The sequence below is a fragment of the Dermacentor albipictus genome, chromosome 3 (assembly GCF_038994185.2).
Source record: "Dermacentor albipictus isolate Rhodes 1998 colony chromosome 3, USDA_Dalb.pri_finalv2, whole genome shotgun sequence".
NCBI classification, from domain to species: Eukaryota; Metazoa; Arthropoda; class Arachnida; order Ixodida; family Ixodidae; genus Dermacentor; species Dermacentor albipictus.
The window spans coordinates 57,431,843-57,455,447 of record NC_091823.1 but is presented as its reverse complement, the minus strand read 5'-3'; the positions used below and the strand labels follow the sequence as shown (position 1 = coordinate 57,455,447).

General features: G+C 43.6%; 1 long non-coding RNA gene across 3 annotated transcripts in view; it reads right to left on the bottom strand.

Annotated features, from left to right (window-relative positions):
- LOC135898686 (uncharacterized) overlaps positions 1–23,605 on the bottom strand; it is a 261,099-nt gene that overhangs the window by 140,687 nt on the left and 96,807 nt on the right. For all 3 annotated transcript variants that reach the window (XR_010563393.2, XR_010563392.2, XR_011512745.1), the window contains one exon: positions 23,145–23,201. This is a non-coding gene — a long non-coding RNA (uncharacterized lncRNA). The remainder of the gene's footprint in view (positions 1–23,144; positions 23,202–23,605) is intronic.

Here is a 23,605-nt window from a genome sequence, read left to right as displayed (position 1 = left end):
TATAAGACAAACATTTTTTAACCATAAAAATACATTGCAAATCGTTAAGTGCAAAGCGTAAATAGCAAGAATGCGCATCAGGTGGCGCACATGCAAAGACGCCTCGCTTGGTGAGACGCAAGCAATGCGTGCGTTAATGTGTCGGAGTGCATTTTAAATCGCGTTTCAAACAACAAATTAATTGTGATATATTTTAATCACATTTTCTTAATTGTGTTTTCTCTCTGTAAACTGCATGAAAATCTTCAGTGTTACCATGTTTTTTACATCCGTGAAGGTTGTGCATAATATGGTTTTACGAAAATTTAAGCTATGTATATATAATTAACAGCCCGCAAAGAAACGATCTTTTTTGAGACATGAAAGGCCTATTATTTACATTTATAATTATCAATAAATTAAGTTCCATTGGTGGAAGAAAAAGAAGGGACCAGGTTTTAGCCCCGTAAACATTCCAAGGGAATTCTCAGTGTTCGTTAATTTCCTCGTGTGACTTGTCACTCGTTCGTTTTAAAAAACCGTCGTGTTTACCACGGCACCGGTGAGTGACAGAGCCTTTATTTTTTATTTATTTATTCGTACGCCGGGATGCAAGAACACTAGAGTGGGCAGTGGCCAGTATTATTGGAATTAGAGTAACATGCCTTTGTCTGTAAATGATTGCGTAAGTGTCCGTTTCACTACCGCCATAGGCCAGTGTTGAAATTCCACTACTCCTTCACGCTAAAGTTGCCACGAAACATATCGGGAAAGAGGTCGTGCCAAAAAATTACCATTTCACAATACTTGCAGTCGTTCCCTTCGGTCAGTACCAAAGGAAAGTGGTTTTATTATTTCCTTTAAACGTCTATACTTTCGCCTAAACTGCCTGACGGTCTCCGCCTTCTTTCATTTTAACGTCTTCGGATGGTAAATCGGTGCGTACAGTGACTATATGTTTTAATAATAGTCCTCCTAAGGTATGTTGTTGATATAGTAAGCTGCGCATTTGGCTAATTTTGTAGTTCACGGAAAGTAAGCAACATGGAAATGTAGTTTATATTCTATTGCATATCATTTGCGCGACATATTACATTGTGAGTAGCAAAGGGGGTTCGTTTGTTTTCTCTCTCACGCGAAATTCATCCTAATTGCTTAAGATCTGATGTGCCCACGCTAGAGTTCTTCTTGGGGTAAAGATGAGCGAATAAAAAATAAAAAAAATGTTTGGTATCTCTCACACTGGCTCAAACGTAACAACACCCATTGTAAAACAGGTTATTTAGTACGCATACTGACTGTGAACCCAACTACTACATCCTCAGAAGAGGAACAGAAAGCAGAATGGCGTGCACACAGAATAACTCGCTGAAGATGTAATATAGAAAATAAATAAATTGACCTTTACGCATGGCAGAGCAGAACAATCAAGAACATCACGAACACAAAATTCATAATAGAGAAATTGGAGCAGCGGTGCATATATTTCCAGGACTACCACTTAACAGCGGGGATAGAATGAGGTGTGGTTCTTTTCTTATCATGACTGGCTTCTTTAATAAAATGAGGAAGATTGACTTTCCGCTAACACGTGACAAAAGAGAGAGATCGCTGTCTTGTCTACTCCACTATGCACTTCGAAAAATTACAGCGAACACCAAGGGGGCAACGAGCCCGATCATTATTTTTTGTGCATCAGGTCCTGTCTGCACAGTTTTCGACATCATTGCTGAAAGAAAGTACATACCTATTATATCCTCCTCTAGTAGAGACGAGCATCATCCCTGGTGAAGCAAGAACAAGGATCACGCCTACCAGCAGAGCTACATTAAAGGATATGCCTTGCTGTTACAGGTCGGTGAGTGAAAGAGGGCCCAGGGTTTCACGCTAAGCGAGCAAGCTTAATCTGGCTCAGGTCCTGGCCAGAAGATCACAATATTCCTAATAAAAAATAGACGAACATACCCCTGGACCATCTTTAAAGTTTTCTCACCACTTACTGGGCAGAGATTTTCATACCGATACGTGAGGCAACCTCACAGTTGGCCGCCCACGTCATACTGCATAAATTAAAGTAGTAGTGGTGCAATTCCAGACTGTACCTGCAGCTGTCGAGATGCCTTCTGACGCGTCGCCAATTTCTTCTCCATGTATGGAAGAAGCGACATAGATGACCGGTATTAAAATAAAACTGATACGTTTACCTAAACTGTTCACTCGGAACGCCTCCTCTGGCCTTTCGTGTACACTGGACAAGAAATGTGCACCGAAAGCAAATAATGTGCCCCAGGAGGACACCGCTGATTTTGCCCTTCAGTTTGTCTCGGCAAACAACAGTCAATGCCTTGTAAAAGTCTACCAAACATAACCGTAAACCACACCTAACGTAACCGTTCGCCACCACCACGCTCATCATCATTAGCGTCGTCACGGTGTCGGTGCCATCTCACAAAGCAAAGACCATTAGGATGACGGATGGCGCCAGCAGTTGGCCAGAGGAAGTATGATGGGCTGTGTGGATAGCTTGGTCCTGCTCTTCTTGTATGCTTATCCGTTTCCCATCGTATTGTCCCCAAGACTCCTACCACGCCTACGACGCTTTTGTGTTCACTCTCATGCGACTCGTTCCGCACGACCACCATGCATTCCTCCTCATTTGACCCTCGAGGAAGCAGCGCTTATGCAGCTGCTGGGCTTTCTGTGAACAGTCAAAGTACGACCATCAGGAAGTTCCTTACTTGTATGCTAGTTGCTATGCCAACATACGTTTTTCGCAGCGTCACTGAGAATAATATTAAGGCTACTGGTAACACATGTGAGAACTCCGTCTTTCTTATTACATTTTAAAGACAGTAAAACACCACCGACAAACTCTGTACACATTAGGAGTGCAGTGGGGTGAAGAAATTTTAAAGCATCAATCATAATTCTGCATTCCCACTTGTAGCCAGAGCGTAGTCGGATACCTGAAAAAATGTATATTCAATAAAATGTGTTTTTGCCTTTACCACTGTGATGTAAGAGGTAAAGAATTCTTTAATGTAGGCAGATATGTCGCACTTATTTGTGCATATAATGGTTACACCATTTTTGCCTTCACAAGTTAACCGCATGACTTTCATACTTATGACGCAGAAATCGCACACTGGGCATCCGCAGATCTTGTTGTTTGCATTTTGGCATAGCTTGTGAAAGGCAAAGTATTTAATATATGAATACTGTGGGTTTAAACTTGTCACCTTTGAAGTTCGTCAATATAAATATTCCAGGAGCATTCCAGGATATTCGTTGAATCTGCATAACTTTTTGACCCGTTTATTTTTCTTTGCCGCTGACAGAATAAGAACCTCATTAACTTTTTTGGACTTTATACAAAATTTAAGAGAGACAAGACTATTGGCATCTAGTACTGTAAGGAAGCACAGCCATTCCTGGGTATAGGATAGCCACGTACCTGAACACGGGCCTCGGGCCGAATTCCTAACACTTTACAGTTGTAAGTGCTCTTTGGTGTTGTCTGACCACCTTTACTAATTAATATAGCATAGAATTAGTTGAAAGTTTCTTTTGTGAACATTTATGGGATGAGAGAGTTTTGTGAATACGGGTCTTGTAGATCCTGCCACGCGAAGATGAGCCCTTCAAAATAGAATCGGCTACATTACCACGATGAGAAAAAGATGATAGGCCCACAGTTTTCTTCCATCCCTAAGAATGGTGCCTAAACGCTATACGATGACACTCTGTCACTACGCACAAACAATAACTATTTATGCTCAAATTCGTAACACTTTGCAATCGTAACCGGGTGCGAAAGTTTCGCGTAGGGGCTCTGCTTTTTTTTTGCTCATGCATTTCGTCCACCCTGAAGAAATATATGTTTACAACGAAAGCCTCACAAAACCTCATATATCAGTGCACATTTACTCCCGCAACCTCTATGACGCAGGGTCGAAGATAGAATGAAGGAAACAATAAAGCTGACCGAACGTACTTATGTTGTCAATCCTGCGATAATTTAATTAGCACTGTTTCTGGCTCTTACACCAATAGGCTGCGGGTGCAGTCAAATTTAGTGAAGCTGAAACACTGAAGCTATTTATGGATTGCTTTTACGACTCACTCGCGATCACAAAATATTAGACCTGGCTCTGAATTACGACGTCCTTTAGTATAGGCAGCCCACAACCGCTGACAATAAAAAAATAACCATAAACAATGGCCCTTTGTTGAAAAGCTCGAGTAACTCAGAGGACATCGACCTACCCATAGAGCCGACACCAACTGAGGCAAGCCGGTGTATATGTGAAAGAGAAATGTACAGGATAACGATAATATTTTTTTGCAGCAAGTCGTAAGACAATTTGAGCAACCTCTGCAAAGTGTCGTGTCGAGCAGGGAAGCTCGAAATAATGACCACAGTGTTACCTACGCTTGCACTTTATACTCTGCAGATCAGGGTCATAAAGTGGTTACGTGCGAATGCACAAGAACTTACTAAAGTTGTGCTGTCCAGAACATGGGTGCAATCCGCATGACTTAAGTGATGTCCATAAAAAAAATTAAACAACTGCTACCTCCCCTCACTCCACCCCCCCTTCCAACTCTCGCGTCGATAAAGAAGAGAAGAGGACAGAAACTTGGAGGTCATTGTAATGTCCACGCGTCCTCCATTCATTGTGTATTTATGTCATTGTCCGACATTTTGCGTACAACTAACGGCCAAAAAACTACTCGGTCTCACCAGATTCGGAACCATTTTGTTGCAGCATTGTGCTGCAAAAGCCACCTAGAAAGCTTGCGACTTTGCGCAAAACCACTGCCCTAACTTTCCTACTCGAGTTTATTTAAGCTTATAAAGTTACTGGTAAGAGCTATTCAAGCTTTCCGTTATCGAAAGTAGCTTTAACGGCGATATGTGATTCGCTGATTTATTATTTCTCAACGAATATTAAGCGCATAGTATTGTTTAAGCTTCTCAACTCAAATATCTGCAATGTTTCTTCCTCATCGCCTCCGCCCGCTAGCCCCCCCTTCCCCCCCCCCCCCCGAAAAAAAGAATATAGGGAAAAACTATTTGTAAGGGCTGTATCTTAAGATGAAGATCGCTTGTGGCAAGTCAATCACTCTAATTTCTCACTGAAAATTATTTTCTTATTAACTCGAAGATTCTAGGGCAACAACTTTCACTGTGACAGCACTGAATCACTCAACACTGTGCTTGCGTTGTCTTTCCACCATCCTTCATTCCCGTTACGCCGTGTATGCATCGTATTGTCGTCGGTCTGCACAGCACTGCTTCAACTCCAGATTAATCGTCATTATATGCATGGGAAAAATAAAGCTTTGCGCATCACTACCAGGGAAGTGTAAGCGATGCTCATTAGGCAATGCGCGATTGTGAGCGGGAGGCGCTTACCATTGAACTATCGCGCAACGTTTGGTTTTCGCAATTTATGCAAGATGTTGTGCTCCTCAGTAGCATAGCGGGCTGCGCTAGTTGGCTTTGCATCACGTTTGTCTGAAGCACTATCGTTTAACGGAAACACAGAAACAAGACTCGTACTAGAACGAGCACGCAACACCGTGTTCTGATGTGCGATGAGCCGTTTCTTTCATGCAATACAGCTACTAAACATGAGCGCGTGTTCACATAGAACCCCCATTCTGCTTTTTTTTTTCGTTCTTTCTCTTTATTTTTGCAATTTGCTTTCTCGATTTACTGCAGTTGAATATTTTATTGCGGACTGCGCTAGCCCACCAGTGGCAGGCACTGATTCTCAGTGGCTTTGTTGGGGCCCTAAAATATACCGTATTTGCGCGATTCTACAGCGCCCCTGATTGTAAGGCGCAGTTAAATTACCGCCAACGTACTAAAGGAAAATAACTTGGTGTCGACTCTACCGCTTACGTCAAGTAACGAAACCGGAGTCGACGCGCACCGTTTTGAAGCCATCTTATGGAACATACAAAGGCACACAGACTCGCGCACAGCTGAATCTTAGAATCTAGTCGCTATCGGAGTCCGATGACACCGCCGTTTCGCTGTCTACCGACCACAGAAGGTCATGGAAGGGTCTAAGTTCTGATGATGCCACAGAGAAACAGGAGCTAGTAGACCCAAATGTGCAATAATTCCACGAATTATTTTGCATAAAAAAAGGGTGGTGGTACGACTATACCCTGCAGCTAAGTAACGGAAGTGTATGAAATTATAATAATAGATATATTAATAATAATAATAATGACAACTTACGGATTTTGTAAAGATTTCCTCCCTGTCATCGGGGGACTTAAAGAGACAGCTAGTTTTTTTGGTGAAGTAGGCGAAATACAAAGTGTGTGAGTTAGTTACCGCCTTTGCTGCGAATTACGCGCGCAAGTGCTCCGGAGTGTTTCAAGTAGTTTTACGAATGGCGAAGACTTGACTCCGTTGTCGTGGAATGACTATTTTTGTCATCAGTGAGTACATTTGGAGAGCTTATATGGCAGACGAAGTTGGAAGTGTGTGGGCGAAGTACGGCCTAGCTTAAGAATTCCTTTAGCAAATGCTCGAAGATCTTTGTTTGTTGCTAAGAATTTCTATAAAACAATTCCCACAAAGTAGTTTTATTTTCGTCCCTATGTTTTCAACTGATAAGCTCTCTTGGTCACCTAGCACCTAGGTCGAACAGCCAAACATGCTTTACATAAAACGCTGTGACGGCTTTTCCGGTTGGTTAGAGGGGTATCAAGTGATACCTCATATATGGCAATTTGACGTGTTAAAGAAGTGGGAAACACAGTTGAAGTAGCTTCAATAAGCCTAATCATTCCGTAAGGCCAAAAATTGCTAAGTCAAAAATTTTCTCAGTGCATCCTTGCAAACAAGGTTACTTACAGCTCCGCGGTAGCAGCTTCTCAACGCCTGCAAGCGTTGATGTTTTCTTTTTGGGGAAATATGTTGCACTGCGTAGGCACAAAAATCCGTACAAAAACATGTTAACAGATGTAACACCCGTGCCACTTAGGTATGGTTAATGTAAATATGGTTATTAAATATGAGTTTGCTGCTACATGCGAATTTTTAATGGCATTCAACATCGCGGTGACGATGTTTGCTATGAATGCAGTAAATGGTTTGCCAATCGCAATTTAATAAAGATATATTGCCTATATAGGAGGTGAAAGATTGAGAAATTCCACCAAAAACAATAATCGGCATCCTTTACAGCATTATTTGAATTCGCTGAAATTTTTTTTTCATGATGAGCCACAACTGCTAATATAGGGAGCGATAGATGCATTTGACAACAGAATGATTTCCGAGAAAGCACTACGCTGCAAGTGGCATTAGGTTCTAAAGCCATTAAGCATACCCGTGGGATACCTCGAAAATGACATTGACCTTACAAGGACATAGTAGTTAATGACATTTGCTTGCCAGTCTGCCACGGCTACATATGTTGTTTTAGCTAGAAGATCAGTGGTGACGTGATGACAATAGCCTCAAGGGCTTATGGACTAATAATTTGCTTTTTTGAATTAAAGCTCCTTTCAATGTGACATAAGAGGGAAGTGATATTCATTTGTCTTTTAAGGTTAAAATGGCACTGATGACATGTTTGAACACTGAGATTAATAACTTCAAAAAGCGCTGTTCTGATCACGTGAACTGCTGCGCAACCTGCGTCTTGAATTACCTGTCTACGCATGTAACAAGTAAAAAACTCTTGCTTGGGCTAGTTGGTTCAAGCTTGAATGAGTAAAGGCAAGGCGAAAAAGAGAAGAAATATGCTTATGTAAAGCTCTTGCTTGGGGTAGTTGGTTCATGCTTAAATGAGTAAAGGCAAGACACCTTGCCTTTACTCATTTAAGCATGTAATAAGCAGCAGCAGCCTCTTTCTGGTTTTTCCTCTCAGCAACGACGCGTGCTTTTCTCGTCACGAAACTCAATCTACGTGTTGCGGTTAACTTGCACCACTGGCCTCTCGTGTACTTCAATATCGAAGCCACCGGTCTAAAAGACCTTCAATGAAGACCCGGCCAAATACTTTAGAAGAAATGGTTCCTTGCATTCCCGTCATGCTTACCCGCTGTACTGAGCAGAACAAGAACAACGGAGGCTACAGAACGAATTCATCGTGAGATTATTCACAGGAGAAACGCGCACAAACGAAAAAAAAAAAAACGTTCGCGACGTCGCTTCTCCAAATGCGCAGTTCTGGCACAGAGAAAACGGAAGAGATTATCGGACCCGAGGACGGCTTTTTTTTTCTCTTCCTTTTTTTTCATCTCTTCAATTTTCATCGGCTAGGCTGAGTGAGAGAATGAGGGAGGGTTAATACTGCCGGACTCCTTGAATAGCAGGAATTGGCCCTCAATGTCACAAGCAAATTAGCAGTGCGATTAGCTTACTTAGATTACATGCAGCGAGGCGTGCATGTAGGAACAGTGTAGATAGCGCACTGTAGGAACAGTGTAGATAGGAAACGAAACAGGAGTGTTTTCGGGGCTTCAGGATGTAGGTATCTAATCATGTCGTACGTAAGGCAATCGCCACCTGGCGCTGAGTTGTTGCAACAAGTGAGAGATGTCTTAAGTTCAGCTAAGCTAAATGGGTGACTGTAAACCTCATTCGATGAATGTTTGCGATTAAGCGGCTGCCATTCTTCGAGTTTATTTTAACTTCAGGAACGTATGTGTCTTCAGGAACGTATGTGGCTACTTGGCTACTACTTGGCTACTTGGCTTCCAGACCTTGGCTACTTACACAAATATAGGGGTTGAGTCTGCCGGCCTATTAATCAATTTAACCTATTCCGGACTTTTGTCTCGTCCGTGTAAGAATTTAAAACGGAGTCGTACTTCCCCAAACCCTCTTTTTTAGCATGTCGCCATGTTCTTCTACCCTGGGACTTTATTCGTTTAAAACTAATTTTTCAGTTGTTGGAGGGTCGCGAAGGCGTCCCGAAGAGCTTTGTTTTAGTTTTGCCGTGCTTTTTTACATTCTTCATTCCACCACGGGGTACGACGTTTATTCGCCGGTCCATTAGTTTGACGGATGCATATTGTGGCAGCCTCAATTATAGAACCGGTTATAAGCGCCAAAACATAGTCTATATCAAAAGATGCAGTATCATCCCGGATAAAACGTGTTACTTTTCGGAAAAAGTTCCCAGTTAGCTGAGTCAACCTTCCATCGGGGCACGTGTGGCAAGCATACATTTTGTGGGAAGTGGTATTTGGGATGTTGTCACTCCCAAGTGGGTTCTTGAGAACGAACCACTCCAAGTGCGGCATTACTGTATCGACACTATGCTTATATCGATCGCGGAGTATGTGTTATGTGCCACGCTGCAGTACGTTGACTCTTTTTTTATTAAGCAAACATGCTCCTGAGGAAAAGAGAAAGTTTTCAATTAAGCGACTTCTTGCGTAGCAACGACAGTATTCCCCCAAAGTGCTATGTGCGTTTAGATCTCCGACAACTATGTATGGCTTCAGAAGTTAATCTATGTAGTGTTGTAATTCCGTCTTGGTAGGTACATAATTAGGACGGTTGCATACACTACTGATAGTGACTAGCTTGTTAAACACTATCCCACGGACAGCAACTGCCTCTAGGGTCGTACGCAGTTTTAATTCCAGGTAGGCAACGCCTCTGTCGACTATGATAGCCGCACCGGTGGAGGACACGATAGTGTCATCGCGGCCATTAAGAAATATGGTGTATTGCCGGAGAAAATTTTTTTGCGTATGTTTGAGGTGTCTTTCGTGAACACACAGCACCCTGGGGCTAAACCTGCGGAGGAATTTTTTAACGTTATCAAGATTGTGAAGGAGACCTCTGACGTTCCAATCAACTATTCGAGCGCCCATATTAAAGACAAATTTGTGTTGTGTGTTTAACAAAAGAAATTTATCTTACTGAAGCCTTTACAGGCCCCGTAATGCAATGTTTCTCTTTTTTGAAATGGTCGACAGATTCTCGCCGCTCCTTAGGCCCTGGGGGCGCCGTATGGCTGGGAGATGTGTCCATCGCCTCCTGCGGGGCGCTAGACATCCGCTCTTACAAGCAGTTTATTCGCGGTGAAGGCCTGGTCTCGTGGGACGAGATCCTTGAAGCCACCGGCACGGAGGTCGATGCCCCTTCTTATGGGACAGCGAAGCAGTGCCGGCTGCAATTGCCAAGGTGGAAGATGGCGTTACCGCCAGCTCACTGGGTTTGGACCAGACAGCCACCGGAAGCCGCTGTGGCGCTGTCCCCTGACGCAACACTTCGCCAGATGGGCAGGTGTGATACCCACAAGCGTGCTTCTTTGAATCAGATATTTCCTTTAAGAGGAAGCTTTAGCTCGGGCTGAACTTCGACGCGGCCCATTAATATACATGTAAAACGCAGAAACTCTTTTCTGAGATAACCCCTGGACCGAATTTAATGAAATTTGTTGCATCTGAGACAGAAAGGTAAATTCTAGAGACTGTTGGAAGCGGAAGTTTGATTTAGGGCGTGAGTTTTGTTAAAAGAATTTTTAAAATATTGCAAGTTCAAAAAATTACCGACGATTACGCTACTTCCTAATGCGAAATTTGAGCGCAGCAAATAAGCTGTTTCACCTTTTCGATAGATTGAGGCAAAGAAATCGAGCAACACATGTATGCGCTATCACAGAATTTTTTTTTATTTTTCACACGTATTCCTTTAACAAAGACTCCATTAACAGTTCTTGACAGTCATGAAGGAAGCTTTGTGGTCGGAGAAATAGACTGATATATGTTCGACTTGGTACACCAATGCTTGATTCTCAAAGACGAGATCTATACAAGTGCCTCGCGAGGTTGTCACAGCCGTGGGACGCGTTACGAGCGAGAGGAACGGGATGTTCTCCCGCATAAGTGTTAGGAAATTGCTGTTTGTCTTTATGTCAACATTAAAGTCCCCCACTACTAACATCAGTGTGGATCGATGGACGGTTAATGCGAGTTGCAGGAAGTGCACGACGTCTTTCGTGAGTGCGGTAGCGGACTCACGAAAGCGGTATCAGTCGGTCGCTGCTAGCGCTGGGGGGATGAAAGGGGGGCGGAGCTGGTTATGAGGCCGACGACAACGCGAAACCCAGGAACGGACGCCAAAGAGCCATTTGTGTAGCCAGCCCTCCTCCACAGTCTCTCCTCCTCCCTTCCATCATCCTCCCTCGCCCGGAGAGCCGACAGCGCGCATGCGCGGCGGCGGAGCAGCGGCGCATGCGCGGCGGCGGAGCGCGGCGGCGGAGGCGAGCTGGTTACGAGGCCGACGACAACGCCGACAACGCCGACGCCGACGACGACGACGACGACGACGACGCCGACGACGACGCGAAACCCAGGAACGGACGCCAAAGAGCTGCGCTCTAAAAAGCAGACACACGAAGTTCATAAATTAATTGTTCTGCATCAAGAACAGATATCGCGGTTCTGCAATCGACATCCATCAGATCACTCAAAGCGGACAAATTCAATATGTCAATTTACATCTTACGTGAATTTGTTACGTTGTGTACAAGGGTTCTGCACAAGCTGTATTTCCGTATTAATGAATGTTCTTAGATTGCTTAGAACGTTCTTACAACATATCAATTTTGTTTGCTTTAGATGTACTAGCAGACTGATTTGCCGGGATTGTGATATCATTTTTCCTTGCTAAGTTATAGAGTTGCAAACTTGGTAGTATCGTTTTCTGAACATTTTCGATTTTTGGAAATTTTTAAAAAGAAATTAACGACCTGAGTCAGAAATTAAAAATTAGCAGTCACTAGATTTTATGTTTTTCATTTAACTGCAACAAACCTCGTCAAATTTGGTGCAGTGGTTAGCACCCGAGCTAAAGCTTCTTCTTAATTTTAATAGTGACAATTTCTTTTTTTTCCGTGATGTGCATTGCCGCGTATACGCGGCGTGCTCGCCATCACAGTTCACACAATGGAGGGAGTGTTCAGACGATTCGGAAGAATGATCATGAGCATTTCATTAGCACAAGTTAGGCGACCTTGGCAGTTCTATGAACTGTGGCCAAATCAGTGTCATTTGAAACATCGCAGAGGGTTTGGGACATATGGTCTGACCCGGATTTTAACATACCCTGTTTCAATGCCCTCAGAAAGCACACTTGAACCAGAGTATTAAATGCTTTGTTTTGGTCTCTTTTCCGCCGCACCTTGGCATATTTCTCGTTCCAGTTTCTCGTTCCAGCCTTCTAATAATTAAACTTCTGTGAACTCCATCAGGTCATTACCGAAAACAACACCACGTGTGGCGTTCATCGTGCGGTGCGGGGTCACTATCACTGGGACATTTCCAAAGGATACTAGATTATGCAGTTTCTCGTTTTGCTTTTATCGTGGAGTTCCAAAAGAAGATCCTCGCTAGCCATCTTTGATGCTTTACAGCCTGGCCCAGTTGCCTCAGTTAGAGATTTTTAAACAAGAAAAGGTGAGATTCTGCGTATTTGTTTTTCAGAGTGGATGACATGAAATCGGGGGAAGGATGTGACGGGTGTGATAAACCCATTGACCTTTACAACAGTTGGGTCCGTTATTTGTACTCTAATTGCGTTGAGGTTAAAATCTATAAAGGGAGCCGAAGTTCAACGTCTTACGCCACTTGACTGTGCTTCTCTAAAGGCTGATGTATGTCCAATCTGCCATTAACTTATATATCCCTAGTAGTAATGTATTATATTCGTTCGCAGTGAGTCTTCACATTTCTTATATAATACCTTGAGGTTCCCAGTCACTTTATCCATGAGGCCACAGCGTTTGTCTGTGTAAACATTTTTAAGTATGCATGTAAACGTTTCCGCTTAACGACGCCTGCAATATTATGGATTTCAAGACTTCGCGAAGGGCGCCATCTTGCACGAGGAAAAATGACCTAAATTAATTCAAATATATTTCGATGGTGCCGAGATTGTGGTTACCTCTTTGTAAAGGACAAATTGCAACTATGACTCAATATCTACACTTGGTAGCTAAACTTCGTCCCCTACAACGTTTGGAACCGCAGCATCCTACATGCAGGATACTAGGCAGCTTTGAATGTCATTCCAAGAGTCTGTGGTAATGGGTGTGCCGCGCGCCCTATCCAAGAACGACTAACGTAATCACGAATAGGTCTGCTCATAAACAGTTCCTTTCCTTGTTGTTATGAAAGAAGAGACTCCTTGATCAGGCTTTCGCAAACAAAGCTCTACAAAGGTTAAACGAAAAATTGAACCACATTGACACTCTTTATGAAGGGCCCAAAGCACTGTGCATTAGTATTTAACGTGGAAATCATGCAGCGGCAGTAACCGACAAAGAAAGCAGCTACGAATACGCCACGGGGTTGAACTTACTGCTGCAAACCACGTTTATGACTGCAGCAGTAGGCACAGCTTTGCAATGCAGTAATGATGACAAAGGCATTACAAGCAACCAGCAATATGTCAAACGTTTTTGCAGAAAGGAGCGCAAGCATCACCTCAAAGAGTTTTCCTAGCGCTTAGTCCAGTGGCAAACTAATTCACAAAAAGGAGAACCTGACTCGAATAGATACATTTAGAAAAAAAAATTCGTAGATTAAGTGATGACCTGTCCTGTATAAAACACCAGCTACAATGCAGAGCAAGATAATCGGTGCTTAAACGGCACACGCAATAGAATGAAGAGCTTTCGGGAGCTCTGTTTCCGAAGTGCCCTACCTAGACTCAAAAAAATATTGTTATGGAGAGGAATCCGATGCGCAAATGTATTTAACTATTTACATGTGGAAAATCTAATCTCACAGGCGATTAGCTTTTCGAAGCTCCAGGACACAGTCTATTCCTTCATCTTCGTCTCCTTGTTGCCCGCACGGTCCTGTCAAAATGCACCATAACAGTATTAATAACGTTTCATTGAAATAATTTTGAAGTTATGGTCACCAGATTTTGAGAACCTATTCCGAGGTAATCGTGTATCGCTGCAAGTGCTACAGTATATTTTCAGCCGCGTCCAGCGCTCACGGTGTGGAGGCCATGCACTTGGTGTTTCGACACTGCATAGAAAACAAATCAAATGTCATGGTGAAGACTCAAAGGTTCTTTATATTCCCCTCATATAATTCTAACGCGACTGAAGGGGAGAAACGTCACTAAAACATTGCAGTATACTACACTTTTGTGTGGGCAAGAAGCAATATTCTTCACTAATTTTATACCTTCTCATGCATTTGCCAACAATGCGTTCGAGCACTAGACGATAAGAAGTGATTAAGTTGACCTGTTCGAGACTAAAAGTTGTATAACAGCCATATACAAAAAGGCTGATATATATAAGCACAGCATGCGAAGAGTCAACAATGTTTGCTCAAAACAGAGAGTTGATTTGACCGATTCTACCGCATTGTGATTTTGCAAGTCAAATAAATAATTTGTTCTCTCTGTCATGAGAAAACTAGCGTGCCTTGTGAGAAATGTGACATCAGAATCCTTAATAATTGTTTCAAATTATATCAGTTAAATGCACTCCCTTAAAGAGTGCATTTGCCTAGTGTCCAATATGTAGGACCGCTCAAAATCGGCTGTTACAAAAATATTTTCTATTATTAAATGGCGGATGGCACAATATGAAGCCTCTACATGGCCTTATGCAAAAAGAGGATGTGATTCAGATAAAGCAAGAAGTTCATGCACGTATGATATAAAGAAAGAGCCCGTACCAAAGAGCATCCACCCGATATATAACGAAGGTCGCAGAAGAGCAAATGCTGGAATCATCCTTCAACGAATCGATTCTTACGGGGCAGAAGCGTTGTTTGTCGACGCCGCCAAATACGGCAGCCAAGACAGGTTTGCCATTTCGGTCATTGACACGCGCGGAGCACTTATCAGCGTAGCGTCAATCTACACTAAAGACGCGAACGAGGTGGAGGAAACTACAATAGCCTTGGCTCTTCAAGCCGCAAAAGGCCCGACGACCATTTTCTCCGACTCGCACACGGCGGTTATGGCTGTTTCGTCCGTTCTGGTTTCTAAGCACGCAGCCGGCATTGTGAACAGATCATTTCGTATTACTACGTGGAAAGAAACTGGAGGTCATAGCACAGCGTGGTTCACAGCCCACATGAACGATGATATAACTAACTAAGCGAGTTGGAACCCTAACGAGCGGGCCAGCTGCCTGGTGCGTGAATTCACGAACCGCGCCGAGATAACCGTCCGGCTCTCCCACAGGATTTTGCTTTCAAAGATCCTCTTACCATCTATCACGAAATTACGTCGCATTACAGACAAAGCAGGAGGAAATTCCCTCTCCCCCCACCCCCAGCCCGAAACTGAACAAGACTAAGGCCGTTACTTTCAGGCTATTACATACGAGATCATATCTCACCCCCAGAGCGCTTAGTAGGAGAGACCCCAACTTCCCGCAGACGCGCTCTAAATGCGGTCAGCCATGCTGCTCCTTCGACCACATGCTGTAGCTGTGCGCATACAACGCGGGCTTCGAACTTCAATACAGGTCCAAGTGCGACGCCTTGCTAAAGAACTCGAAATTCACGCACCAACTACAGGCTGTCCAAAGGGCCCGCGACATCATCGCATATAGTCACCACCTTCCTGTCCCGTCGTGGGCGAGCCTACCGACTTGATTAGGGATAATTTTCTCAGGACACTTCAATAAAGTTCTGGCGCATTTCCGATTATATATATATATATATATATATATATATATATATATATATATATATATATATATATATATATATATATATATATATATATATATATATATCTGTATATGTTTGTGTGTCTATGTGTGTGTGTGCGTGTGTGCGTGCAATAGAGAGTCATGCAGTATCTTTCCCCAACATAATCAATCTCATTCGAGCAACCGGAACGCTTTTACTCAACAAAAAGTTCTAGAACAGTTAGGCTCAGCAAGTATTTGCAGGAAACCATGCTTCCTTGCTACTGCGGCTTTGTACGAATCCAACTGTCTGTCGTGTGTGTGAGAAATTTCACTGTGATATTCATATTTACTATGGAAGTTGTGAAACTTAGATACTAATCTAAAGGCAATTTTTTTCATACTGCGAAAGAATGATCCAGGTATATCTTTTCATACATTTACAAGCACCGCACCGCTGTTTGCTTGCTCGGCACCTATTTACATTAACAACGCAATTAGCATTTTAGTACACTCTACGCAATTTTCACTGTAAATGTCTATAACCTCTTTCATCCGAGCTTGCGTCACTGGGTATCTGCCCGAATGTACAATTTGGGAATGGAACCGAGTGTAGTGAGGGTCCTTTCACTACAGCCTTGACAACATGGTGATGAGGTCAAAGCAGCGCATGCAGAACCTGCGTAACAGAGGACCTCTCTGTCTTGTTTCGTGATGCCGTACAATAGATCTGGAATCAATCGTGGGGTCCTAGGGTTTGAATAGTGACCTCGACGTTTTTTTTGCGTTGCCGCGTTATTATTTTCTTCTTTTGACTTCTGCAGTATTTGTTCTGTTGCCCTATACTTCACCACCAGGCCTGAAAGGGAGGGCTACTGCCAAGGGGAGAGAAGCGACCAGTTGTGTACCCCAGGCGTAGGGCAGACTAACAAATAGTGCCGCAGACCAATAAATAATGACGCATTGTTACGTTGCTACCGTGCGCTTCAATGAGGTGGGCCCTAATCACTGACTCGCGAAAGTTTGCGCGCATAACCTGCGATGGAATAAAAAGGGAGCCTCCTCACTTTAGCCCCCTGAATTGGCTATAGTGAGGGGGCCTCACAACAGTGCAAAAACTATTATGACGGGCCTCCTCACAAAAGTGAGTGCCTTTGGGAATAGACAACTTGGGACGTTGAGTGCATGCATCTTGGAATGTGACACTGGGTCACTGGGTATATGTCACTGCGTGTGTGCCGCATTTTAGCGAAATAGTCGAGGGAGGAGTTCTGCCATTTCATGGGCTTCATCAAACTCTTCAATAAACAATCTGCACTTGTAGATATCACAACTCAGTCTGTGTTTTTTTACGTTTAACATTATAGTAATCAAAATCCTCATCGTGTAATGATTACATGGAAAACATATCATCATTATTCACATACCTATAATAAGAAATGTTCCTATTTCAAATAACGTCGCAAAAATCTCCAAAGAACGGATAAGCCGCCACTTTTCTTTACGTCTTTGTATGAAAAATTTTAGGTTTCATTCAAAAATACTTTGTATTCATTTTCATCTCACCACTCCATTCCTGGCCGATCGCTCACTGTGGGTATGCGCCACAGATCCTAAGGTCATTCTAATCATCATCAGGCGCCTTAGGTAGACCACAAGGGTCTACGTCTACATCGTCGCCGGCAGTCTCTGGTTGCCACTGCTGGGCCATCCTGGCAAGTGCTACCCATTGTCGATTGCACATGGGCAACAGGTCACCGGACGTGAAATATGCGGAGCCGTTAGGCGGACCTTCGTTTCCAGCCATGCTCCAACAAGGCGAGCAGATGAGCCGAGATGAGCCGCCTCCCAAGAAGGGTGCACCGCTCGGCGAGTCAGCCCTGGTGGGCTCCACGAGCAGCGGACTGCTACGGATCTTCCCTCGCATACACAATCAGCTCCGGTCACGTTGGGCGTTCAATCAGAGTGGAAGGCGAAGCGCCTACGCCGTGGTCCTTGCATGCATCAACAAGGTGGCATCATGGATTCATGCGCTGTGGCTAGCGAGGAAGACAGCTGTTGACGATCCCGACGTGCACTACTATTACAACGCACTGTGCTCCGACGAGGAGTGGTCCACTTCAGTGACTGCCGCCGAGCTTTCGCTAGACGACAGCTGTTCCTCCAAGGGTGCACCACTCTGAGTTGTTTGGCCTCCTGTAATGCAGCCTATCATCCGTCTTTTTTTGTGTATATCTTTCCTCTGTCAGTACAATGAAACTGGAGACCGCAGGACTTGAAGTCCGCTTAGCACATCTGCGTCTTCAATCGCGAAAATACAGACCCTGTTATGAGCTCATTTTTCTGGAGTGTTTGTGTGCCATGTTTACGTCCTATCCGGGCGAGTCGGTACATCTGCATTATAATTAGAGCATACGCTAAAAACACGAGCGCTGACTCACGAATAAACGTTTCTGGCATTCAAACAGCCGTATAAATAGGAAAACTCACACATACATTCCTCGCACCATACATTCCCTCAACCAAGAGCGAAAGAAGAAAAGGCAAACGCTAAAGCAAGAAGTCCACTAATAGGCCAGACACAACACAACGCACAACGTAACAAGGAAATATGTTTTTAGAAGCATATAATCGTTAAAATTATTCGACTTCTTGCTTTAGCGCTAGCATTTCTAGTTTCGCTTTTGGCCGAGGGAATGCATGTTGCGCGGATGTACACATGTGTGAGTTTTCCTATTTATATGAATGAATGCAACAAACTTTTAGTCGTCAGTAAGCGCTCGTGTTTTGTGTCTCATCTTCGTCCGTGTTTTTAGTGTGCGCTACAAGTAATAATATTGCAGTTTACGTCCCCCAACTTTTAACTTCTATGCGATAACTAGGTCTTGCACTTTTGTGACGACATAGACAGACGTTAAAGCTCCTTTTCAGTTGGTGCAGCTGCTCATGAAATTTTTACTTGCGCAGGCCATTTTTTGCTTTCCCAGAATTAGTTACTTAGTTTTGCCACACAAATTAAAAATTTGATTTTTCTTTTTGGGACGCAGGGCGGAGCTCACAGTGAAACCTCCTTTTAGCCACCACGCGAGACACTCGCCATGGACCAACATTACAACCTACAGGAAACTAGTTTGTTCGTGAGCCGACACGGTCACTTCTTAGATCGTTGAGCGGACGGAATGTAATCAGTGACGGCAGCGACGGAATTGTTTGCAGTCGTCTCTTCGCATTGCCCGTAATTGCCCGTAACTCGGTTATAGAAATGAGAACGGTAAACCGTGGAGTGGAGTGTGAGTGCTGAGAGAGACGACAGATTGCTGCGACAATCGCAAGCACTTGTACCTGCGTATTGATTGCTGACGTTGGTAGATTTGGTCGTAAAAAAACAAGAATGACATTACTTCACGATGTGCTCGAGTCCGTTTCCTTGAAACCAATCATCTCCCGCTAGCTGGACTGAATCACGAGATACGGCATATATGCACACGTTCTATTGTGGTTTTTAAAAGTTACTCTGCACTTACGGTTCCGACCGACAACGCCTGCACTTGGACCTGTTACATCATATTCAGAATAATAGATGACATTAGGGTGGCTTGCACTGTGTATTGTATCAGTCGTCACTTAGAGCGCATACATAGACGAGGGACAAAAAGGACGACGAAGACAAGCGCACTAACTTCCAACTGATTTTTATAATGAGAAACATGCATATATATAATGGGACACCAAGACAAAAGCGCCTCCTACAAATCAACAACCCCACATGAGTATACATTCAAAATTCATGACCTAAGATGAACGAGAGCGCATGTGCAACCTCAGAAAAACCAGTTCTTTGTCTGTTAATGCAATTGATGGCTTACTAACTGAGTCACCATCGGTAATGGCTGCTGCTTCGATGATAAGACTAGTGCATTCATTAGAATGCCTAGCTAAGATAGTGGTTTCTTCAAAAAGCGGGATACAGCCGCATTGTGCTCATTGAACACCTAGAAACCCTTCGCGCCCTGTGCGCACTTTATTGCTGTGTTCTTGTAACCTGACGTCAAGACATCTACCTGCCTTCTCTGCATAAGACCGACCACATTGCAGAGGTATTTTATACACAACACCTTAAGCTCAAGCTCGTCCGGAGGGCAGAAAGGATGGCAAGGGCCAGCGGTGCCTTGCAATAGGGGCCCGACCACACGGCGTTACCCCGTTTTAGGGGCAACGAAGTTCTTTTTATCAATAAAGTTCTGTTCTTCTTCTTCCGACTGAGCTGACTTGGTAGTTTAGCGACTACGGCCTTTTCCCTGGCACGAGGTCGTGGGTTTTATTCCTAGCCGTAGCAGCGGGCCACTTCAGCCATGGTACAGTGCAACACACCTGAGGTATTAGGATAGTTGTCTAAGTTCAAAGAACCTTGTTCATCGAATTTAATGCAAAGTGCAAAGCCCTCTCCACTACATGCCCTCTCCATCATGTGGCATACTCCATGTGCTGCTGTACTCACCACCTATATTAGGTCGCAAACATATAATCAAATCATCCTCGAGTCCATCCTGTAATATCACGGGACACTTTCCACAGATATTTACTCATTAAAAAATGGCTGTGGCTTAGCTAAGGTTAAGCCCAGGATGCGAAGCATACTAGCCTTTATTTTAACGCGACAGCGTTAAGGAGCTCGTGTCGCAGTAAAGCCGGTGTCGTCGGCGTCGGCTCAGGCGTGCGGCGCTTGCTCAGGCGCACATTTCGTTGTCGCGCCGAACGCTGCGTTGCTCGACGCTCACCGCGTCCGATGCGAGGCGCGTAGTCGCTGCGCCGTAGCAAAGCCACCTAGAAACAGTCTCTGTAGCACGCAGCAACCTTCGCTTCTTATTCCAACGAGCAGCTCTGTCTCCAGGAGGCATCTCACCTCGTGAGTGTCTAGCAGAGGCAAGCGCAGCTGCTTATATACCGCCGCGACGCCGCGAGCGACGGCGCGAGTTGGAGCCCCGTTTCTCCTCTGTCATGACGTCACGGTGTCACGTGGTATTGAAGGGGACACCGCCGCGCCTGAGGAGCTGGGTTGAGCTCTAGTAATATGCTTCGCATAAAATTACCTTCTATATTGCTATGTGGCTGAGGCATTACCAGTTAATTCTTATGCTTCTTCGGGAAATTTCACATTTGACCGGTAGTGGGACGTGCACTCGAAAGTGTGTTTAATTAGATCGATCCACTGGACCGCTTAATATATTCTCAGCTCCACTCGCGCAGAGTGCAGCTGTAAGTGAAATGCAGGAGTTACTAATCTAATGCTTGCATGAACCAATCGTCGTAGAGGAACATGCAGTAACAAATCTTCCAGGCAAAAATAATAAAGGTTAAGCACACAACACTCTTCGCTGAAATAAGTGTGGCCGTGAAAAGGTGCGGTCGATTTCCGCCAAAGGAAAGCTGCTAATCGAAACAAACGGCTTCATTACTTTGATGGGATTGAGGGCATTGTGTTTTGCTGGGTGCAAGCTCAATGCTCGGCCCCAAAGCCATCTCATGATCAGCTCTGCTGAAAGGCCACGAAACGCCTTAGGGATAAAAAAAAAGATAGACTAATGTTCTCAACTGAACTTTTCCATTTTGTCAAAAAAACAATTACGTCGCAAATCGGTGTATTATAATTCCAAGGAGGGCATGTCCATGCTGAAGACAGAACAACAGTAATGAAATACCAAATTGATGTGCTCGAAATAAACTCAAACAAAAGGTTTCTAATCCAGATGATTTGAAAACGCTAACATGATTTACAAATAACGAGAGGGGACAGAAACCAGGCAGTCTGTTAGGGTTGCAGTGACTAGTGAAAAATGGCAACTATCTCAATTAGTTCGAATAGAGCTCTCCTGTTCCCCGGTAAAGTATCAACATTATCTTGCTAGTGGCCTTGGGCATGTGGACGACTTCAAATATTACCGTATGCGAACGAAATTCACGGCTCGCGCGTCTCAAGATTCAAAGCAACCTTAAAAGCATTGAGATTTTTGTACACTGTGCAAGCAACTATGCAGCAGCTTTCGACGTTAGAGCTTATTATATTAAATTTTCTTATATTAATATGTATAACCCATAAGTGCGCTGAAGACAGACTCTAACAGGAGAATATGACTTCCTCCGCATTTCTGGGCATTTAGTATTGTCCTGAGTTTTGCTTATCATACGTTTCAAAAATTGATTATGCGCCTGCCTTTTGTCACCGTGAATTAGCCACTCTTGCATCGCTAGCTAGACAAATTGAAGCATGCATGGAGGAAACTGAATGGCAAACACTGCAAAAGACAGTAAAACAAAACGAAATAAACAGGGCACTGTGAACAAGACATAAAGGGGTGCAGAATAGAGAGCTGTGGCAAGACAGGACATGAGTAGCTGATTTACGCTCCTTATTAGAAGTTGTGTCCGAAGTCGTCGTCGTCGTCGTTGTAATCAGCCTTTATTAGTTAACTGAAGAATTCTCGCTGCTTTTCTCAATCATCGTCTGTAATATCTTTCTAATGTTGTATAATCCCGCAAGACAGCGCTCTACATTCTCAATTCCTCGTTCAATGTTTTAAACAACTCATCCTACATATGCGCATAAGTGGTAATGCTTGCTTTGACAATCTCCGCACAGAATAGTCGCCGTAATCAACAAAGTCAAGTAATTATCATTCATTTGCAGGAAGATTGTTGAAAGAGACTCACGCAGCAAGGTGTCAGTTCTTAGAATAGTACAGTGGAATTGTTTCCCCCTTCGTCATTGTAAAACACTGAGGTATAATTTTCTATGTGCTTCTAATAATGTCTCGCGCATCTGCCGCACTCACTAAAAGGCCGTGCGGACAATGTCGATGCGCGGCACCCAAACAGATGTTTTTTTTCTTTCTCACGAGAGGAAGAGTAAAAGCGAGAAGATTGCTTGTGTCGTGCGATTCAACTGTTCTGCGCATTGCCCTTACTTTCTTTAAGAGGCGTCTCGCTAGCCCTTCGACTTGATATACGATTTGTTTTTTTTACAGGACAGCAGCTCCCGTTCTTAAATTGAGCCTAAAAGTGCAATACAAAGCAGGCGCTTTGATAAATCTAATGACAGATGGTATAGGGTATAAAAGAACGGCTTTGTTTCTCAAGACAGATTTATTATGGTCATCGGCGTTCAAATGAAACAAATACACATAGTGACCTCTCACATGCCACAGACATTTCAGAGAATATTGCCTGCATTTACTTTAACCCACAGTCCAACTGAGACTGATGGTCGCAATAAAGCCTTGAGACTAGTGCTGAACCACGGACTCCCTTGTCCCAGCTACAAAAAAAAAAAAAAAATTCGTGACACTTAGTCTAATGTTTTTGCGATGCGTTTTAGTTATTAATATGGCCAGAACTAGCGCGCTAAAGAACGATGTCATAAAGCTTTTAGCACTTCACTTTGTCACTAGAGTGAAAGAAGAACGAAACAGATAATCAGAGAAAAAGTTAACAAAACTGCCGCACCCGCCTTACGCTTGTTGACGCTGTGGTTCCTTTCGCTGGCAAGTAGGCAGTTCACATCTGTCGACGAAAAAAAAGAAAAGAAACGAAATGTGTGAATGATATACAGCGTTGCTTAGCTCGAAGTAGCTGAATGAACATTGACACCGTAATCGAGGTGCAGTCACTTAAGAGGAAGCTTTATCTAGGGTGCTCCTATTTAAATACATGTAAAAGAAGAATTCGTTTTTCTCAGCAAGTTTCTAGCATTTAAAATAAAGATTTAACATCTAGCGACTGCTCCTCCCAAATTTTCGATTTAGGTCACCAATGTTCTATTAAACATTTGCAAAAAACGAAAACTTTCAGAAAGCGAAACTATAAAGTTTACAGCTCTGTAACTCAGCAATCAAGAATGATATCACAATTTTGTGGATTGAATCTAATAGTACATATAAAGCCAACCAAATTGGTGTTATACATGA